Below are 22,021 nucleotides of genomic sequence, written 5' to 3' on the forward strand. Positions count from 1 at the left end.
GGCGTGGGCCGGCTGGCGGGGCGGGGGCGCGGGCGGGGGGCGCGGGCGCCGCGGCGGGGCGGGTGGCCGGGGGCGGGCGGGGGGGCGGGCCGAGGCGCCCGGCACTTCCTGCCGCCGCCATTTTGTCAAGTGAGGAGGAGGAGGAGGAGGAAGCGGCCGTCGCGGGGCCCGCGGCGCGCCCGGCCCCGGTAAGTCCGGGCCTGGCGTGGTGGCCGCGGGCGCCGCTCTTCCCGACCTCGGTCCCCGGGGCGGCCCCGACCCCGGCGCTCACGTGGGCCGGGCTCAGCGCGCTCTCCCTCGGCGACTGGGTCCTCCTGCCCGGGCTGGGGCAGCGCGCCCCCGCCCCCATTTCCTCGTCTTCCCGGCGGTCCCGGGAGCTCTGCGGAGAATGGGGCTGGTCCCCAGGTGGAGGGAGGAGGCTGCTGCTGCACACCTGCCCGAGACACCCCCGTGGGTGGGAGAGGTGCTGTGTGGGGCGAACCTGACCCCCTTTACCCACCCACTCCAGGCCTGGCAGCCCTGCGCTTCGCGCTTTGTTTTGCTCGGTCGGTGTTCGCTGGCGTCCTTGCCACGGCCTGGTCTGTTCGCCGTGTGGTGCGGGGTGGTGGTTTGGGGTGGGGATGTGGGGGAGTTGTGATTCAGCGAAATAAAATGACACCCCCCCCCGCCCCTACGGAAGCAGCACAACTTTACCCGACTGAGCTGCCCCCAAGGCCTGGCCTTGGGTGAAAATGGGAAATCCCACTTTGGTGTAGTGGACAGTGAAAATACTTAATTCAGGCCCGTGGGTGAGTCATGCGCTTTTGCTGAGTGGCTGACCTCCCATTTACTCAAGACCACGCGTTGTTTTTTGAAATGTTATTTTTGTTTGTTTACTCATTTAATGTTTTCTGCAGCCTGGTGGGGTTTATGGTCTTGGTCTTTGGGTTCGTTTTTATGTGTGTGTTGCATGCAAGAAGTGACTTCCTGGGAGTCTTTTGTGAGAATTGAAGTGTCTTTGATTTCCTTTGAGAAGGTTCTATCTGTCCGTATTTACAAAAACCAAGTCTCAGTGTAGCTCTAAGGCAGTGGCTCTTTGGTGCCGTAATAATGATTGGGAGGTTTTTATGAATGGGGCTGTCAAGTTTCTTAAGTTGTTAGTCCTTAGAATTTGTAGTCTGGAAGTGGTAAAGAAAGCTATATTCAACAGGATTTATGAATGTTTTCAATTCCAAGTAGGTTTTGGATGGTAAAATCTGTTTTTATGACCTTGCCAGTAATAAAACATTCCTTTTGGTTTAATTTGGATGGGGATTATCTTTTATTCAAGGTGTTCTAGATAACCAAGCCCTTCTCCCCCCAGAACTTCATCCTGGGGAAGATAAACCTCTCAGATGGTTTCCGTTGAGTAAATCTAGAAGGAAAAGTGTGATTCGTAATAAAGCAAGCAGTCATTGCTTCCCTGTTACCACCATACCCCTTTCCATAGTAGAAAAAACATAGTATCTAAGGGCTCAGGCTGTGGAGTAAATCTCTTTAATAAGATCACTTTAGTTGGTCATAACTGGAAGGAGATGAGCCCACCTGTGTACATCTAGCTAGAATTCAGCCCCAGCCAATTTGCTGAAGATAAGGAGTTCTGCCTACAGATGAAAGTCGGAACTTGAAAGTGGCTACATTTTCGGGATAGGTTGACTGTTCCAGGGTGCCCATATGACTAGCTTCCCTAGCTTGGATGGTGAGGAGAAAAAGAATTACCTAAGAATTTCAAGGGAATTACTGGCTGCTTTGTAAAATTTCCACTAAATTATTGAATTGTTTAAAGGAATTTAGACTTTGTTTCCAAAAGTTACCCTTTTGAACCAGTTGTTGTGATCTTTGTACTAAATTGCACTTTTGTCTTTGGAGGTTGGGAGGATGCAGTATTTTTCTGTTACACAATTCAGGTTATTGAATGACTTGAGATTTACAGATCTAGAAGGAGATTGGAATCCTTGTTCTTAATTTAAAGCAAAAACTATTTGGCACTTAAATGATTTGAAGACTCTGGGCTGTTAAATCTTTTGACAACCACTGTCATCTATCACAATTGTAAAGTATTTAGATTTCTGATTTGGAATAAACTTGTAAAATAGATCATGTTTGTCATTATGCTCCCGGCAAATGTATAAAAAGGAAAGAAAAGCTTGTGATTGGAAATTGCTACCAATATTTCATAAATGTTTGTGACTTTTGTGTTTAGCGAGGACTGCATGTTTGCAAGGTGAGAAGTGTGGGGATTCCTTGCAAATGCTGACAGTTCATTTTTAATTCAAAAGACATGAGTTTGTAAAAAAATAAAATTTTACATTTTTCGTTTTGTTTTACTGGAATTTAAGTTCCATGCAGGCAGGGTTATGTTTGCTTGGTTTTGCCTATTTTAATTCTCTGTTGTATCTTCAGCACCTAGAAGAGCACCTAAAATATTCTTTGAGTGAACAAACTGGAAAGATAATTGAGCAAGAATTTGGCATACCAAATGCAAATAATTTCTCTTATGTTTAGGAGGGGATATAATTGGTTAGTAGTGATTTACAAGTAATTCGACTTTTAAGTAGGATGGTAAGGTCCAGAAATTGCAGTGAACTTATTTATAGTCTGGGCAATGTGACATGCAGTTGCTTCTGTGCATTGTCTACTGTACATTTCCCACTTAGTTTGAAATGTGGTGAGTGGGTTTGGGCTGTGGTTCAACACTGGCCTGGGAAAAGTATTTTAAGAGGGAGATGAAGTGGGTAATAAACATGTATGGGTAGCATTTCTTTAATGTGAATCTCATGTTGTCAATAAAAACTTGATCTTTTTTTTTAACATTAAGCACTTTCTTTTTAATATTTGGGATCTCATGTTGTCAATAAAAACTTGATCTTTTTTTTTAACATTAAGCACTTTCTTTTTAATATTTGGGTTTTATGTGGACGTGATTGCCCAATCAATTTCAGCGATTAGTTTCTGAGCTCTTACTATGTGCAAAGGAAGACAAAAAGATATTTGCATGTGAGTTTTCTTTGATGGGTTCTTTATTAACATATTTATCTCCAAATGTTTACTGAATGTAAATTGTGTATAACTTGATCATTACACTGTTACTGTAATAAATCCCACCAAATACCCTTCTTTAAAGAAATAACAGCTTTATCCAGATACAATTCACACACAATACAGTTCCCCAATTTAAAATGTACAATTCAGTAGTTTTTAGTATATTCAGAGTTGTGCAGCCATCACCATAACGAATGTTAAGACATTTACATCCCTCCAGAAAGAAATCCCTATACATTAGCAGCGGCTCTCCATCCCCGCCCAGTCCCCCAGTGCCTGGCAACCACTAATCTGTTCTCTATCTCTATAAATTTGTCTCTTCTGGATATTTCAGGAATCGTAACATATATAGTCATTCGTGTCAGATCTCTTTCAGTATGTTTTCAAGGATTGTACTATAGTATGAATCAGTACTTCATTCTTTTTATAACTGAATGATACTCCATTATGTGAACCCATGCCACATTTTATTTATCCATTCATTAGTTGGTGGATATTTGGGTTGTTTCCACTTTGGCCACTGTGAACATTCATATACAAGTTTTTGTGCAGACATTTTCTTGTGGGTAGATATTTAGGAGTGGAATTGCTGGGTCATAACTATTTGATGATGTGCAATGACTTTTTAACTGCCTTGATTTTCTGGTGCTTTCACAAGGGGTTAAAAGAAAAGCTTGCTAAGCTGTGGGTGTACCCATTTAAAAAAATGAGGAAATGGAAGTACAAGGATGTCAGCATGTTGCATGTAGTACAGTCTGCGTGGTGTGATCCCAACTTAGTTTTTAAAAATCGTACATTCCTAGAGAACAGTTTGAAATGCTGGTAAAGCACAGAAACCCGTCTGGAAGATGCACTCCACACTTCTGTTATAAAGGGCAGTTGTTAAAACCCTTTATTTTCTTTTTCAGTCTAAACAGGCTACAACTCATTAAACTGAATCCACACATCCCACCTTAAATCATGGGATATGTTCCATTCTAAAGAAATAGATTAAGTCCAGTGTCAAAGTTAGGGCAAACAGCCATCTGTCGCATTCTTGACAACCCTGAAGGGGGGGAATAGCACTGATTGGTCCACCATCATTTTTTTTTTTTTAAGATTTTATTTATTTGACAGAGACACAGCAAGAGAGGGAACACAAGCAGGGGGAGTGGGAGTGGGAGAGGGAGAAGCAGGCCTCCCGCTGAGCAGGGAGCCCGATGCGGGGCTCGATCCCAGCACTCTGGGATCATGACCGGAGCCCAAGGCAGACGCTCAACGACTGAGCCATCCAGGCGCCCCGGTCCACCATCATTTGAAAATGAGATTGTAAGTTGTTGTTTTTTTTTCCTTCCCTAAACAAAAGTAGTTTGTGGTCATTTGAAATGATTTGAAAAATAACAATGTTAACATAATGTTAAGTTGTCAAAAACTATTCCTTAATCTCTTTTGTATTGCAATTTTTTCTATTAATGAGCAGCAAAATTAAGTTATACTCTTAAATTTTCAAGAAAATATGCGATAACTTCCAAGATGCTCTATTTAAATAGTTGTCTAATAATCTACCATATGACTGTACCATAATTTTACTATTTTTGGACGTGACTTTCGAGTTTTCTTTTTTCATGTCTAGGGAGGGAATCACTAGATCAAGGGGTGTGCATCTTTTAAACCTTGATACAAATTAGTTTTCCAGGGGCGCCTGGGTGGCTCAGTTGTTAAGCGTCTGCCTTTGGCTCAGGTCATGATGCCAGGGTCCTGGGATCGAGCCCTGCATCGGGTTCCCTGCTCTGCGGGAAGCTTGCTATTCCCTCTCCCACTCCCCCTGCTTGTATTCCTGCTTTTGCTATCTCTTTCTCTCTGTCAAATAAAATCTTAAAAAAAAAACAAAAACAAATTAGTTTTCCAGAAAAGTTCCATGAATGTCCATTTCTCCACAATTACAGCTTGACAGTGTCTTGTAACATTTTTTCCCCCATAAAAAGTAATTGAGTAAAAACAAAATGTCCTCTTGAGTGTGTTCTGAAGGCTTCTGAGAAGCAGATGTGTCTCGACATCTTGCTCTTTGACCTTTCTACTCTCTCCTGCCAGAGTTGGACTTTGTTTCCTGAAATCAAGTCTCAGAGTTCCTGATCCTGTGATAGGAACCCAGTGGTAACTGAACGCTCTGGGGAAGGGTACTGCGGAGGGCTTGTGCAGCCTCTTGGCATCTGATCCTGTCTCATATTTGCTAGCCTGCTCAAAGACTGATACCACCAGTGTGACACAGACCCCAGTTTGAGTCCTGGCCCTACTGCCACCTCTGTGGCCTTCAGCTTGTCTCTCAACCTCCTGCAAATTTCACTTTTTTTTTCATCTGAGGGTAAAATGAGGTGGTGCCCTCTCAAGGTTAGTTACTTACTTGCTGTCATTGCCCAGGGTGAAAAAAAGAAGTGGGAAGAGGTAGCCAGGTATGAGAGTAGAGCTCCTGAGGGCTAAGAAGGTGCACTAACTGGTACTCCTAGAAATCATGTCACCAGTTGACACCAAGGTCAGCCAGGTGCCTTCTAAGAAGACATCCCCTCTATGTCGTTGTCTTCCCAAGTAAATGGTGCATGGAGACCACTGGAGGAGGTGATTTAAAGTGGGGATTAGAGATTTTTTTTTTTTAAGTGAGGCTTTGTTTTAATCTGATATTGAGATTAAAAGAGATGCTGATGGGATTAGGGGAAATTCAGTGGTTTGGGGGCATCCACTCTGGGATGTTGGCTGCAGAATTTGGGGAAATGATCCAGCAGGGAAATGTAGCCTGGTGTATTTTCGGGCCTAATATGTAAGTTTCCTATTTCATTAAAACTTGGTGATAGGAATAAAGGCAATGGCCATGGTGCCAGAAGTCGCTGGTGGACTAAGGTTTTTCCAGAGCACAAGCACAGCATCTTTCCCTACCTTCTTTGGCCCTAATATGAATTATGTTGACATCTGGGTATGACAGAACGATTCTGATCTCCAGGAAGCTTTGTGTCACAAATGAGCCTCTCTCTGGAAGAGAGGCAGGCAGCTGGATGAGCCGGGAAAGTGAAGTTCCTGGTTGGGAGGCTGAGGTCCTACTAATGGACTTTGGGCCTTGTTGACCAGACGAACCAGTTGATGTCAGTCACCATTACTAGGGACCATTAGGATCCAGTGCCATATGAGGTGTTTTTTGTTTGTGTTAAACCCAATTGGAGAATAACTTTCGGAGATCAGCCAGATCTGAGCATTTAACTGCAAATTAAGTGTTCGAATGAATATGCCATTTTGGGATGCCTGGGTGGCTCAGTCTCCGTTAAGCAGCTGCCTTTGGCTCAGATCGTCCCAGGGCCCTGGGAGCGAGTTCCGCATCCGGCTCCTTGCTTCGTGGGGAGTCTGCTTCTCCCTCTGCCTGCCTCTCCCCCTGCTTGTGCTTACTCTCTGTCTCTCTCTCCCTCTCTCTCTGACAAATAAAGTCTTAAAAAAAAAAAATGAATATGCCATTTCTTCTTTTTGATCTGTGACATACTTACAAAGACTTTTTTTAGTTCGTCCTAAGTATAGGCTATTCTGTGATCTTTTCCTTGACAAGTATTGGCCTGTTCTGCCCAATGTAGGAAGTTCTAGGTCTTTGGGCTGTGGAGAGCAGGCTTGGTTGGAGCTGTGTAACTGGAAAGGGAGAACTGTGGAGTCCACTCTCAGCGTTCAAGCCCCGCCCCCTTCTGGTCTTGACCGCAGGTGATTTACATAATCTCTCTAGACCTCAGTTTCCTTATTTGTGAAGTGGAATATGTATACCTGAGGGTTGGCAGGTGGCCAGAAGGTGCAGGGGAGGGAGGGCTCACATCTGTATTGTATTTGGATTAGTAGGGTCTGAAGGGAGTGCTTGCTTTGCCTGAAGGGCTTTGAGAAAAGCTGTCCAGACTCTACTTCGCATGTGGTCACCTTCCTTGTTTTGGTTCCATTTAAGACTAAAAGTCCGTATTTGTTCCTTGTTGCTGTCAAGTCAAGAGGCACTGGCACACTGGAAGCATTGCCAAGGGAGAGGTGTTGGGCTTGGTATTATGCAATTTCCAGAAACAGGAATTAGTAATTCCTATGTCCTTGTAGGTGGCTAATGTCCTCGCTTGTCGTACCCGGGCAATAACATACACATTTGTGGGAAAGTTGACCTTTGAGATTGTTTTGTGTTTTAAGAATAAAGAAAAAGGAAGAGTGTGAGATCAGTTTGGGGATTTTACACTTGAAACATTTTCCATTGTTTTTGGGGAAACCTATATTTGGTGGGAGCAGATCGTTAATGTGAGGGTTGAAACAGGAGAACTGCATGGAGTGTGGAACCTGCTAGCACTGCGTGTGTGTGTGTGTGTCTGTACGTACATAAATACGTACGTACGCAGGTGTGTGCGTGTGTATGCATGAGAACTGGGTACAGGGGCACACTGTACTTGCGTTGGACCAGTCACATACCCTCCCAAGTCGCAGTTTCTCATGTAAAATGGGGTAATAGGTTTGGGCTCCAAAGAACTTAGACCAGAATCTAGATTTTTAAAAGAAAGTCATTCTAGGGTGCCTGGGTGACTCAGTTGTTAAGCCTCTGCCTTTGGCTCAGGTCATGATCCCAGGGCCCTGGGATCGAGTCCCACATCGGGCTCCCTGCTCCGCGGGAAGCCTGCTTCTCCCTCTCCCACTCCCCCTGCTTGTGTTCCTGCTCTCACTGTCTCTCTCTGTCAAATAAATAAAATCTTTAAAAAAAAATAAAAAAAAGTCATTCTTGTTTTATATCTTTTTTTAGACTGAGAGTAATGACATGAACTTAAGGGTTGCAATCATTGTTTAAGGGGAAAAGTAACGTCAAAGAGTGTCGCACATTGAAGAGTATTTCATAAAACCTTTACTTGGACTTTACGTATTGCTGTGTATATGATAAAACGTGTATCTTACCGTGGGCTCTGTCAGAACAGTGTGAAATAACATTGTTTTAGATACCCACTCACTTGTAACTGTAGGTACCTTGATGGTACCTACATCTTAGCTTTATTGCAATCTATTTCTTCCCCACTTGTCTGAGGGTGACTCCTGTATATGCTTTTTAGTAGCAGGTGAATTGCATTGCTCTTCAGTTTTTTTCTTCCTTGTACCCACTGCTTGCTGCGTCCTCTCTGTAGGGGCTGGAATGGGTGGGGGAGTTGAGGAAGCCTGTATTGGTGAAAGTTGTCAGTCTGCAACAGACAAAACAAGTATATAAAGAGTGTTTTGTGTGTGTGTGTGTGTGTGTGTGTGTTTAAAAAAAAAAATCAACCGAGTAAATTTTAAAGATCTTAGTTGACTTTATTCAGTGATTCATGAATTGGGCAGCATCTCACCTAGTAAATAGAAAGGAGCTCCAAAGAGCTGTATAAAATGAAAGCTTTTTACAGGCAGAAGGGGGCAGGAGGAGGAAGTTACAGTGAAGAGCAGATTGTTTTAGGCAAGGTCACCTTCCTTTAGGGGCTGGGGTCTGTTGGGCAGATTACCTCACTAGTGCTGACCAGGTAATTCCAGATTGACTGGTTTAAAATTCCACTCCTGGGAGAAGTTGAAACCATAATTAGGTATTAAGTCTCAGTTTGGTGACTGTGGGGCTTAGCACAAGTGATTCCATTTGGGACCTTTTATCTCTTCAAGTGTGTGAGGCAAACTACCTGTCCTTTATTCTCAGAAACTGTCCTTCCACATTTCTAGTTTCTCTCTCTCTGGAAATAGTTTTATTGGTTAGGTCTTTCTGATATAAATAACTAATTTAAAACTGCTAGAAGGGAACTCTGTTGGATGATGTGACAAGAAGTCGAGTGGGTCTCAAACAGGGACCTCGGAGCTTGTTACCTATCTCTGATATACCGATGTTAAGGTCAAGATTGAGTCTTCCCAGGTCATGCTGTCTGATGGCAGAAGACTCTGATTTGGATCAATGCCCATCACTGACCTTGTACAGAATAGGAATGCCAAACCACCTTGCCTCAAACATGGGACCTGTAGCCCATCTCTGCTTTCCAGTTGCTCAACCCAAATAATAGCTCCAGCAGCATCTTGTTCATCATTATGAGGCATGCTAGGTGAATTTACTTTGGTTGAGCAGTCTGACTTTCACTAGTAGTGTGCCCCTTGACTGGAAGCAAGAAATTTTGGATGACTGAAAGGGAAGCTAATTTTCCATACTAAGTCATAAACCAGAATTAAAATCAGCTTCGAGTGAGTAACTCAAGAAAAGGGTAAAGTGAAGATGGTTAAGAATTATGTATTCCCAGTCCTTTGGTAAAGGATTAAATGGTCTATTTTACCAGGTGGTGGGTACAGAGGGAGCCTCTGTGGGGAGCTGTGAGAGGGGTCAAGCCCAAGTCTCAGTGTCTCTTTTGGTGGAGCGAGAGGACTCAGGTCACCAGTGATGATAGGGTCATTTTGGCCAGAAAAACAGCCCTCAAGAAGCACAGGGGTGTGATGGGCCTGTAACATTGAGGAAGCACAAGGCAAGACTTGGAAAGGAGACCAGTAAATGCTTGTATGTATGAATGGAATTGTAATGGAGAATATTTCAGTAGACTGGGTTCATCTTTTGTCCATGCCTGTGAAAACTACAGTTGTAATTTTGCCATTTGCTAAGCTGTTTCTGTACTTAAGTTCTTGTAAAGTCTGCTGCTTGACATTCCTCTAGTATTACAGAAAGCCTACTCAGATTTATTTCCATAATCAAAAACAAGTGTTAAGCACTGCTAGAGTAATCATTTTCCTACAGTTCTTGCTGTTGGATTTATTCAGTCCTTTAAAGAGCTTGGAATAATTGAGGATCCAGTGGCCAAGGATGAGACCAGCCCTGTTTCTCACTAGAGCTTCAGTTCTTGAGGGGAGGTCAGAGGTCATCTTGAGAATGTGACGAATGCTATGGGTCCTTTCTCCAGAAAAAAATGCATATGCGTGAACATAGAACAGTTGGCGGAGGATGGTTCTCATGAACCAGAGCCCATCCAAGGAGCATGTACTAAAATGAATTTCCTGAATTTTACTTCGAGAAGCTCTTGGTGGTTTTGAAGACTTTTCCTTTTTGCAGGTAGCCTGCTTGTTGCAGACAGACACTTAAAAACTTATGACATGGAAACAGTGTGGAGCACCCATTTTGGTTTGACCTTGTAAAATCCTCCAGAGGGTTTTATAGAGCTGTTACTATGAGTGTCAGCAGTGGTACAAACCTGCCCAAGGCACCCCCTCTTTTCCAGCTTGTTTTCTTTCCTGGGCATGAGGAATGTCAGAATGGGCCTATCAGTTCCTGCAGAGGAAGAGAGGTTTTGTTCACTGAAGTTGCCACTGTTCGTAAAACTGTCTTCAGGATTTGGTGTTGGCCTGGAGCTTTTGCTGCAGAAGGTAACCCAGTGGGCCATTAGCTAGCCTGTCATTTGGTGGGGTTAGATGTCGGTAGACTTAGAATTATGGCTGTAGGTCCCTATTGTGATTTAGTGCCTGCTCTTCATGCATACATTAGAACTACACGCTGAGGGAGATAGAACTTGTGGGATGGCAAAGTATCATTCTTCAGCATAATGTTAATGCTTAGGAATACGAACATGCTACTCCATGTGTGGAGCATGATGCCACTCTGCTGTCTCTCCCCACATGCCTGTGTGGTGGAAAGAATAGGAAACACAATACCATAAATTTGCATAATTCATACTTCTGTAATTGGGGCAGAGTTGGAGGATGGAAAAGATCCTGTTACTTTTAAGAATAGTGTGTATTAAAAAGTCCCTTTCTCCTCGTTAATCTCTGAAGTTCGAAGATTAAACTTGTTATGTGCTGATGGATATTTCACTCATTTACTGTTGGTGTTGGCTTTACTTAATCCCATTGTTCTGCTCAGTTGAATTACAGTCTTACTGTACAGGCATGATTTTTGTTGCTTGAGCAGTTTCCCCTTTCTAGTCTGTAATTAAGAGAAACAAGCAAGATAGGGCACATGGAAGAGTTTTGTAAAAGGTGGTGCCATCCATGTGTAGGTTGTTTTCATTTATAATCTTTGTTGAAAATTACTTGGTGCTCAAGTGCTTTCAGTTATAAAAAGCTGCTAAGTAAGAAAGTCATGTGTATGTGTCTTCATTTGTTTTCCTTTTGACACTAGGAAACAATTGAGCTGACAGATTAGCTGTCTGAAATAACACCACCTTTTGTTCATCTATTTCAGAATCATAACACGCATCTTTGTAATCCCAGGAATGCAGTTTTGAGTTACCAGTGTTGCAGCCCTTTTGAGTCGTAGCACATGCAGCCTGTAGTTTAGTTGGCCTGTCTTCAGGGTCCTCTCTCAAGACATCTCCAGGCCTGTTTGCTTTGGAAACCCTGTGTGAGCATCCTTCCCTTGTCCTTGCGAGGGCTGAATGCCCTCCCTAGCCTGTGGCTCTTTCCGCTTGCCTTCCAGACCCCCATGTTCCTTCCCTTTGTTCACCTTGAGGCAGTGCTTATTTTTGATTCATGACTGTTTGTGAAAAGGTTTCCTGTAAAGGGTAGAACTGTTTTTTCTGAATGTATGGGTTTTTTTTTTCTCTGTTACTGCTTGCCTATTTTGAAATAGTGAAGTCGAACATGAGTCACCTGGCTGTCTGTCATCCTTAATGTATGGAGCTGCAGTGTGGGTCTCTTCTTTCTCACTGTTTCCCCAGATGGGAAGCTTGAGCATATGTTTATGAGCACTCTGTTTAGTGAGTATTTGAGTGGTTACTGTGACCCAGGTGCTAGATTTCTAAGAAAGGCTCCTATGTTTTCCTTAAGTCTTAAGAAAACAGCCTTACTAACTGGGTACTAGTATCATCTCCATTTTGGAAAAGGAAGCTGACACCCAGAGAGCTCACTCACTTGAGCAGGGATGAAAGGCAGCACCTGGCTCCAAGAGTCCACGTGCTCTCTCTTTTTTTCCCAAGATTTTATTTTTAAGTAATCTCTACACCCAACATGGGGCTTGAACTTACAACCCCGAGATCAAGAGTTGCATGTTCCACCAAATGAGCCAGCCAGGCACCTCCCACATGCTCTTGACTTCTGTTCTACAAACTGTGGAAGGAGGGAATCTGCCACGTGTAGATGGTTAAGATGGTACGTAATGTGTACAAGGTAGACTGCGGGAGTGCTTTCTGAGAGGAATAGGCTGGCCACTCTGAAGGAAGAGAGACCTTGCAGCTGTGAGCATAGGAAAGGAGCCGGCATTTTGGCTGGTCCATCTGAGGATAGCTGAGGCCCGGGTGGAGATCTGGACTGTTCTGCAAGCAAGCACCTGTCCCTTGGAGGCACTCAGTGGGGTGGGGAATGGTCAGAGGAGGGTCATTACTCTGGCTGGGCAGATCCCCTTTTCATCTGGGCATCTGGTCATTAAATGCAGTGCTACTCTCCTGAGGAGTCTCATGAAGAAATTTACATGAGTGGAATTAAACTTCACCTGCCTTGGTTTCACCTCCATTTTTTCCTTGCTATTCCAGTGAAAGTCTAAATACAGAAGATGGAGTTTGGGCAGTCAGTAAGCTGGAGTAAACTTCATCTTTAGCCTCTGTGCCCCAGGCTTGTTAAAGCAGGGGTGTGAACTGGACGATCTCTTAGGATTATGGTGAGTCTCTGTGTTTCAAAGTGCCACTTACTATAGGGTGCAATTGAGTTCCAGCTTATAGGTGCTTATTTCCCACTTAGGGACTCTTGTTTAAAGGGAATTTCCTGCCTGAAGCAAACAGGCCAAATTCTGCCAGGGTGTGTGTAGGACTTACTAGGTAATCAGGCACTGTGCTATCTATATTCTGTGTGTGCAGTGAAGATTCAGTGGTGAATAAAGGTATTTTCCATGTCTGTATGCCATGTACAATTAAAGCATGACTGGGGGCAGAGTGAGGCAAGTGTTTAAGGGGTCCTAATATGTCCAGTGGTGGGCAGTGGCTCAGTGCTAGAAAGGTGGTAATTTATTTAATAGGAGTGCTCTGAAGAAACAGATCATTTTTCTTTGAAAACCTTTCTTTGACTTTGTAAGATGACAAATGATCTCATTGAGTAAGAGTTTGGCTCTGAGTAGCTGTGAGAAAAATCCAGTCAAGAGAAAATGGTACAAGTGGTTAAATAGGCTTCATGCAAAGCTAAAAACTAGACTAGTAAGCTAGTTGGAATATGATCAAAATGTACTAGATTTATTGCAGCAAAATTCTCCTGCTGCTCTAAAACCCCACTGCATATAAGCTAAAACCCAAACTGCCATCCTGTGGTACTCTGGGCCCTAGCTTCTGTGACAGACTGCTGTCCCATGTCTTTGATTCTTCGCTTTTTCTAGACACCCTCCTCCCATCTTTCAGGGTCCAGGTTGGATCTTACTTTACAGTGACCTACCCGTGGGGCTTGAACTCACGACCCTAAGATCAAAAGTCACATGCTCTTCCGACTGAGCCAGCCAGGTGCCCTGTGACCTACACAGTTTTTAAAGCAGTGCTGTCCTGTGGAACTCCTGCAGTACTGGAAAATCTTGAGTTGCTGAATTATCCATCCAGTACTGTAGCCACTATCACCATGTGAAAAGTGTGCCTGATTTGAGAGGTTTTAGAGAAGATAGGCTTATTTTAGTCCCCTGGTGCTTGTGGTTGAAACTGCCTTGTAGGCAGGTGGAGTGCAGTTCTGGAATGCAGGGGCAGACCTAGGCCAGAAGTGGGGACTTTGGGCATTGCCGGGAGGGTAGGCGAGGTCTTCTGGGATTCTGTGGAGAGAGAAGAAGGAGGGGCCTGGGGCTACAAGTAGAGTGAGAGGACAGTCAGGAACTGAATCCTGATTTGTGGAGAAGGGCAAGTACCTTGCTCCCATTCCCACAGGAGGTTGTAAATGGAGTCCCAGCAAGGTTCCAGGCTAGAGAAAGCCAAGCCTGCATAGCCTAAGAACTCAGGTGAAGAATTAACCTTCATCAGCTCAGGGAAAGGGCTTTTCCTTTGAAAACTATCCATTGTGGAGCGAACTCCAGTTACCTAGGTAAGTATGGTATTCTCCAATCTCTGCCTTTCTGTTTTTATGGCCTAGAAAATTCCCTGCTCCTCCTTGGAATTTGCTTTATCTAACAGCTTTCATTTCATTCATTCCATATATCTCCCTCCTCCCCCATTTTGTGAGCAGAGCTTTGTGGGAGGGCTGGTGCATTTGGCCCATTATCTTTGGGTGTGGAGAATGTGAAGAAAGCCTGAAGCAGGGACTGAAGCCTGAGCTGTGGTTATAGAAAGTGCCATTGGTGGGTCTGCCTGAATTGAGTCAGCTGAACCAGGTGGATGAAGCCTGCCCACAGAGCTTGTGTTAGTGCGCTGCAGACCAGACCTCAAGGCCCATTGGGTTTACTCTGTGACTGCATTATGAAATGTGCAGTTAATACCAAATCATAACTTATTAATAGTATAATTAATAGAGTTTATTGGGCACTCATTTTCTGTTGCATCCCATTTGACACTTACACCAGCCCTGTGAGGGACAGTCATCTCCATTTCTGAGGTGAGGAATCTGTGGTGAAGACAACCGCCTTCCCCCCCCCAAAAAAAACATAAAAAGTTTATCATCCTAATGTTTTTAATTATCTGCACGTTGTTTTGCAATAGATCTCTAGAACTTTTTCATCTTGCAAAACTGAAACTCCATTTAACAGCTCTCTCTTTCCCCTTCCCTCCAGCCCCTTGGCAACATAACTACTTTCTGTTTCCGAAAGTTTGACTATTTTAGATACCTCACATAAATGGAATCATGCAGTATTTGCCCTTTGTCACAGCCTATTTCACTTAGCAGATGTCTTCCACGTTGTTACATATGAGAGGATTTCCTTTTTTAAGGCAGAAAATATCCTGTTGTTGGGGCGCCTGGGTGGCTCAGTCATTAAGCATCTGCCTTCGGCTCAGGTCATGATGCCAGGGTCCTGGGATCAAGCCCCGCATTGGGCTCCCTGCGCGGCGGGAAGCCTGCTTCTCCCTCTCCCACTCCCCCTGCTTGTGTTCCCTCTCTTGCCGTGTATCCCTCTGTCAAATAAATAAACTCTTTTTTAAAAAAAAGAAAATATCTTGTACATACTTTTTTTTTTGAAAGAGTTTATCTGAGAGAGCATGAGAGGGGGGAGGGTCAGAGGGAGAAGCAGACTCCCCGCTGAGCAGGGAGCCCAATGTGGGACTCGATCCTTAGACTCCAGAATCATGACCTGAGCGGAAGGCAGTTGCTTAACCAACTGAGCCACCCAGGCGCCCTCTGTTGTGCATACCACATTTTCTTAATCCAGTCGTATGTTGATGGACATTGGGATTGCTTCCCCTTCTTGGCTGTTATGAATAGTGCTGCAATGAAATGAACCTGGGTTTGCAAATAGCTACTTGCCTACTTCTGAACACAGGTTTCTTTTCTTTTTTTTAAGATTTGTTTGTTTGTCAGAGAGAGAGGGAGCAGCAGGGCAGAGGGAGAGGGAGAAGCAGTCTCCCCGCTGTGCAGGGAGCCTGACTCAGGACTCCATCCCAGTACCCTGGGATCATGACCTGAGCTGAAGGCAGGCGCTTAACCTGCTGAGCCACCCAGGCATCCCTGAACACAAGTTTCAATTTAGAACTTGCATGCAGAAGCCTGCTGCTTCTGTCCTCTTTGCATGCTGAAACTGATCTGGGATTTTTATTAGTCAGCTGTGAAAAGTGGACACAAGGGTACAAGGAGGGAGATGGTTCAGCCAGGGGTCCCCTGTCCAGCCAGGTGTCTTTCAAGGCAGCCTAAAAAAAAAATATGTGACTGGTTGCAAATGCAGTGGGCTCCACCCATTCCTAGGATCTTATCCTGTCAGTTACCCCACAGCCTTGGCTTCTTAACCCAACCCACTAACGACATTTTCCATGGCAAGTAGCTTGACTCATGTTTTCATTTCAGCTAGTGTAATCCTGAAAAGGCTCCCAGAATCACTGTAACTTAACATTTCTCCATGCATTGCCTCCAAATGCGACCAGAGCAGCTTAACGTTTGAAATCCTTTAAGTGGGATGGCCCTTACCCAACTCATGATCAGATAGATGTAGCAGAGGTGAGAGGTGCTTCCAGCATCAATCTTGGCAGGCTCTGCCTTTTCCTGCATTCTGTGTCCTGTGACTTATGCCTGGACAACTTGGATTGCTTCATCCTCCCTCCCGTCCAGTGCAAGAAGCATCAAATGCCACCTGTCCTTGGAAGGTGAGCATAGAGCCTTAGGATAAATAAACTAGACAGCTTGCTCCCCCAAAAGGAAGCAGCTTAGGTTTTTTTTTAAGATTTTTATTTGTTCATTTGACAGACATCGAGAGAGGGAACACAAGCAGGGGGAGTGGGAGAGGGAGAAGCAGGCTTCCCGCTGAGCAAGGAGCCCAGCAGGGGGCTCGATCCTGGGACCCTGGGATCATGACCTGAGCCGAAGGCAAGATGCTTAACGACTGATGCACCCAGGCACCCGAGATTTTGATTTTTCCTTTTTCGGAAAATCTGGTCACATTCTTATAAACGGGATCATCCATTCATCAGTTCATGGACGTGTCAGTTTCTGCTTTTTGGTTCTTATGAAAAACGCTGCTCTGAAGTTTCACATGCAAATTTTTGTGTAGATGTGTTTTCCTTTCCTTTGAGTATATAGCTTGGGGTGAAACTTCCTCCTTATATGGTAACTATGCTTAATCTTTCCAGGAACTGCGGACTGCTTTCCAAAGTTGCTGCCCTATTTTTACATTCCTGTCAGCAATGCATGAAGGTTCCAGTTTCCCTCCATCCCTGTCAACACTTGTTGTTATCTGTCTTTCTGATTGTAACAAATTCCTTTTCAGCCTCACAGAATTCAAGTAGTTTCAGCTTTTACTTCTTACTTTCTCCCTTTGATCTTCCGGATATGAGTCTTGTCATATGACATACCAGTTACAAGACACTGTATGCAGATCTGAATGCATGGTATTTTCAAGAGGTTGAATTTTAAGTTGTATCAGGGACTCAGGGACTTATTTCTGTGAACTTTTTTTCTAGTCTTAATTGATCTTTTAGGTAATACAGTGTTGATGTCTTCAGGTGAGGATTCCAGTCCACGTTCTCCCTTCCAGTTTTTTACTCACAGGTGTGCATGTGTACCTGAGGCTGAAGATTTATCTCAGAACCCATCTTACTCTCTATGCTTGTTGGTGAAACAGCTTCTGGTCCAGGGCAGAGGATGAGGGCTTGATTCATCAGGGATCTTAAGCAGACGCTGCCTCCCAGGTTTTGAAACCAGTCATAACTTTGCAGTCACTCTTTTTACTGTTTAAACAGCAATTGGCATTCTCTTGTCCTGGTACCAGAATGAGCTAGTCACTCAGCGGTTTGTTTCATGCTTAGCAGAGGTTCTCTTTACCTCTGCTGCATTTTATGTTGGCCAGTAGAGCATGCTGAAAATGGACATTCACTGGCATTTGGAGAAATGGGTAGTGATCTGGGACAGTCTGCTTAACCTCTGAGCCCCTGTTTCCTTATCAGTAAAGTGGGGTAACAAAAACCCCACCTCCCTCAAGTTTGTGAAGATCTGTCTGGGATCAAGTAGCTCTAGTGTTAGTAACAAGCTGCTGCTATCGGGCACAGCAGAGGGAACATGCTCTGATATCACAGAAGATGCTGTGGATTCAGTCATACATGATTAAAGGTGCAGTGATTTGCACTTAAAATCTGAGTGGTTCTAATTTCTGTCTTCCAGCTTGAGGAGATCTGGCATGACCAGTTCAGTCGCCTCTGCTTTGTGTATACTTCTTTTCCCACCTCATTTCCTTGCCCATCCTGAATTTTGAAGTCACCATCCTTTTTCACTCTGGTCTCAGTTGCATATTCCTTTAAAGAGTACATTGCTTGGTCTTACTGGTTTCCGGCTTTCTTACCCATGCCAGCACATTACTTGCAGACTCCTGCCGCCTCATTTAAGTTCATGCATGTTGTAGGTATACTTTGTTCATTTTCACCAGAGTGTGAATGTATCACGATTGGTTCTCATACTGATTTTAAGATTTGTTTTTAAGCAGTTTCACCCCCAGCATGGGGTTCAAACTCACAACCCCATGATCAAGAGTCGCATGCTCTACCAACTGAGCCAGGCAGGCGCCCCCTTTAGATTTATTTTTATTGAAGGGGGAAGGGAGGCTGGAATTGGTGTCATTAGAAAGCATTGTTGCTATGAGCCTGTATACAAGTGTTTCAGTAAGTGCCAGGAGTGGAATTACTGGATCATCGGGGATGCCTTCGTACCAAATGATTTTCGGGAACATTCCCATCAGTTTACCTGTCCACATCCTAAAATGTTGGACCACATTTTCACAAACATTGGCATTAATGGACTTCTTATATTTTACCAGTCTTGATGGATACAAAATGTCATTGTGGCTTCAGTTACCAGGGAAATGAAGATTAATGAGGCTGAGCATCTTTTTTTTTTTTTAATTTAACTTAATTTAAATTCAGTTAATTAACATAGTGTATTACTAGTTTCAGTGGTAGAGTTCAATGATTTATCAGTTGCATATCACACCCAGTGCTCATCACATCACCTGCCCTCCTTAATGCCCATCACCTAGTTACCCCATGCCTCCACCCACCTCCCCTCCACCCACCTCCGCTCCAGCAAACCTCAGTTCGTTTCCTAGAGTTAAGAGTCTCTTAAGGTTTGTCTCTCCGATTTCATGTTATTTTATTTTTCCCTCCCTTCCCCTATGATCCTGTTTGGTTTCTTATATTCCACATATGTGTGAAATCATATGCTAATTCTTTCTCTGATTTACTTTGCTTAGCATAATACCCTCTAGATCCACATAGTTGTAAATGGTGAGATTTCATTCTTTTTGATGGTTAAGTAGTATTCCATTGTGTGTGTGTGTGTGTGTGTGTGTACACATACATCTGTACACACCACATCTTTATTCATCTGTCCAGTGACAGCTGGGCTCTTTCCATAGTTTGGCTGTTGTGGTCATTTCTGCTATAAACCTTGGGGGGCAGGTGGCCTTCGGGATCACTATGTTTGTATCCTTTGAGTAAATACCTAGTAATGTAATTGCTGGATTCTGGGGTAGCTCTATTTTTAACTTTTTGAGGAACCTTACCCAGAGTGGCTGGACCAGCTTGCATTTCCACCAGCAGTGTAAGAGGGTTCCCCTTTCTCCACATCCTTGCCAACAGTTGTTGTTTCCTGACTTGTTAATTTTAAGACTTGAGCACTTTCTTGTGCGTATTCAGTGTTGTTGAAATGCCTGTTTCTGATTTTTGCTCATTTTCTTTTAGCCTGTTTATCTTTTTTTTTTTTTTTTTTCCTGAGCAGGTATGTGCATGCACTAGCTGGGCAGGTGGGGGAGGGGCAGAGGGAGGAAGACAGAATCCTAAGCAGGCTCCATGCCCTGTGTGGAGCCCGACTTGGGGCTTGATCTCAGGACCGTGAAATCCTGACCTGAGCCGAAATCAAGAGTCCCATGCTTAACCGATTGAGCCACCAGGTGCCCCTAGCTTGTTTATCTTTTTTAATTGATTTGCAGAAGTTGTTTATAGACTGAGTATCAGATCTCTGTGGATAATAGATTTTTTGCAAATATTTTTCCCTAGTTTAGTGCCACCCCCCCATAGTCTTTTGACAAAAAGGAGATGTTAATAATAACATGGGTGAATATATGAATCTTTGTTTTATAGTTAATGGGAAGAACACTACCTGAAAAATACTCTGTATTGTTTTCTAAAAGTTGTAAGGTTTTGCCTTTCAAATGTATGCCCTTAATTCATCAGGAAATGATTTTTGGGTATAGGGTGAGAAGTTGTGCAGGCTTTGTGACCTCAGATGAATGAATGACATTTCTAGCATCAGCATCCTTGTCTGTGAAACGGAGTTCTTAGTCCCTACCTGTGCAAGGTTCTCATGGGGCGGGGGGTGTGGGGTACAGAATCCTAGCACACTGGGCCTGAGCCTCAATAAGCATTCAGTAATTGCTCATTGGTCTGAGTCCAACTGCATTCCCTAAGCATGTGGACACTCAGGGAAAGTTGGCACTTAACTGGGAAAGTTGTTTCTTATACATCGCCTGCCAACCACTACAGGCATCGTGGCCAGGCTGGGTTTGGCTGCTCAGCAAATCCTCTGGCAGGGCACTGGCTAGCTTGGAGAATGTTCAGCTGTATGCAAAGCTTGCCTGATTCAGGCAGGTGCTCAGTCAGTACCAGAGCTAATTGGTGTGATATCTGATGCATTCTAGAAATGACTGCTTCCTAGGTCCCTAGTGCAGTCACAGGCCTGGTTCCAAGATACTCTCCTAACCAGGAGCTTCAGGCCTTGAGTGGAGCTTGTTTAGTAACTGACATTGAGTACCTGTGCAGACACGGACATATCTTTGTGTGCTCTGGGAGGTCAGATGTCAAAATGAGAGCTTTGGGAGACCAAAAGGCATTGATGCCAACCCCTGCTCATGGAATTTGTTGCGGTGGATAGTACCCTCTCTGTGAGCCTTTTCCAGTTAGGTTCTCCCAGTGTTCTTGCTGGCATTTTGACCAGGGGCTTTGTCATACACCTTTTACAGAAGGGGCCACTGAGCTGGGCATGTAATAATAAACCATCAAATGTTTCTTGATCCCTCTCAACCCTCTAATGTCCACATTGGAAAACTGGAAATATTTCAACATAAAACAGCTGGGTGTGGTTTGTGAGCTTTGGCCTTTCTTTGTGATGGGTAGCAGTGGCCGTCACTTCGCTGTTAAAGGTGACAGGTCTGTACACACATCCCATTAACACTAGGACACAGGATGTGAGGAGAATATTGATTGTGGGTAACCCTGTGTGCTTGTACACACAAAAATAGGTGTTACTATTTTTTTTTTTTTTAAAGATCTTATTTACTTTTAGAGAGATCATGAGCGGGAGGGAAGGGTAGAGGAGAAGCAGGCTCCCCGCTGAGCAGGGAACCGGATGTGGGACTTGATCCCAGGACCTGGAGATCATGACCTGAGCTGAAGGCAGATGCTTAACTGACTGAGCCACCCAGGTGCCTGAAAATAGGTGTTATGATGTGGGGTGACCTTTTCCCTACTTGTGGCTTTTTTGCATTTTTATTGTAAGGACAGTGAAATGTTTTAATCAGAAGACCTCATTCCACAGGTAAAAATGTCCTGCTGCTTGTTCCCTCTGAACCTGAAAGTGTTCTGCTCTTGGCCAGGAGGGAATTGCTTGCTTCTCTGACACTTCATTGTCTAGGAGCCACCTCACCCGCCCCTGCCCCTCCCTTTACTAGTTTTGAGATTCGATCAAAACTTTAAAATTGAGCCAAAGCCCTCTAGGAAGCATTTAGTTTGAAAAATTATTCTACCCAGTAGCTTTGTGTATCACGATAAGTTAGTTGTTTCAAAAGATTAACGAACTGCACTTTAATCACTCTGGAAAAGCTTGAGTATCAATTTTCCCCCTGTTCTGAGTTTAGGAGTAGTCCTCTTCCTCCTTTGATGTTAGTGCAGGAAATGCTGTGGTCATACAGCCCACAAGGATTTTTGTTACTCTTTTAAGATTGTTAGTCTTGCTGCTTTGCTGTCTTAAGTATAAACCACAAGTCACAGAACTCATTCTTTACGTTCAACTAGAGTTTTCCTTTCAGAAAAGTACTTTTTAACATTTAGTTGTTCAGCAGTGTTCCAATAGCTCTGATCTTATAGGAGTCTCAGCTACACAGGTGGATTTCTATTTCAGAAAATAGAGTATTTGGGTTCCGTCTCCTTTGCCCTTAATAACTGATTGAACAACACTGAACATTTGACATATGGCAGGCACCCTTTGTAAGCCTGCTAATCCGTGGGACAGCCCTGAGGGTCGGTCCTATGAAGCACTGGTTCACAGATAAGGAGTCATGAGCCTAACAGTGGCCTGGGTCTCCCAGCTCAGCTCTGGAGCTTGGTGTTCAGACCAGGTTACTCCTGTTTAGCACTTGCAGGTCTGTGTCTGCACTCTTTGCGTGGCA

The 22,021-nt window shown here is 44.0% G+C and overlaps 1 protein-coding gene across 2 annotated transcripts in view; it reads left to right on the forward strand.

Annotated features, from left to right (window-relative positions):
* Positions 1–22,021, forward strand: part of BRD4 (bromodomain containing 4) — a 90,962-nt gene that overhangs the window by 691 nt on the left and 68,250 nt on the right. The window contains exon 1 of one of the 2 annotated variants that reach the window (XM_025864785.2): positions 86–188. The exons of the other annotated variant lie outside the window; for it this stretch is intronic. The gene's annotated coding sequence lies outside the window, so the exon portion shown is untranslated. Of the gene's footprint in view, positions 1–85; positions 189–22,021 lie in introns of those variants that run through there. 2 annotated transcript variants of the gene reach the window in all.

This window comes from Callorhinus ursinus, unplaced genomic scaffold (genome assembly GCF_003265705.2).
Source record: "Callorhinus ursinus isolate GAN/ISIS: 27379988/994484 unplaced genomic scaffold, GSC_fseal_2.0 scaffold131, whole genome shotgun sequence".
Lineage (NCBI taxonomy): Eukaryota > Metazoa > Chordata > Mammalia > Carnivora > Otariidae > Callorhinus > Callorhinus ursinus.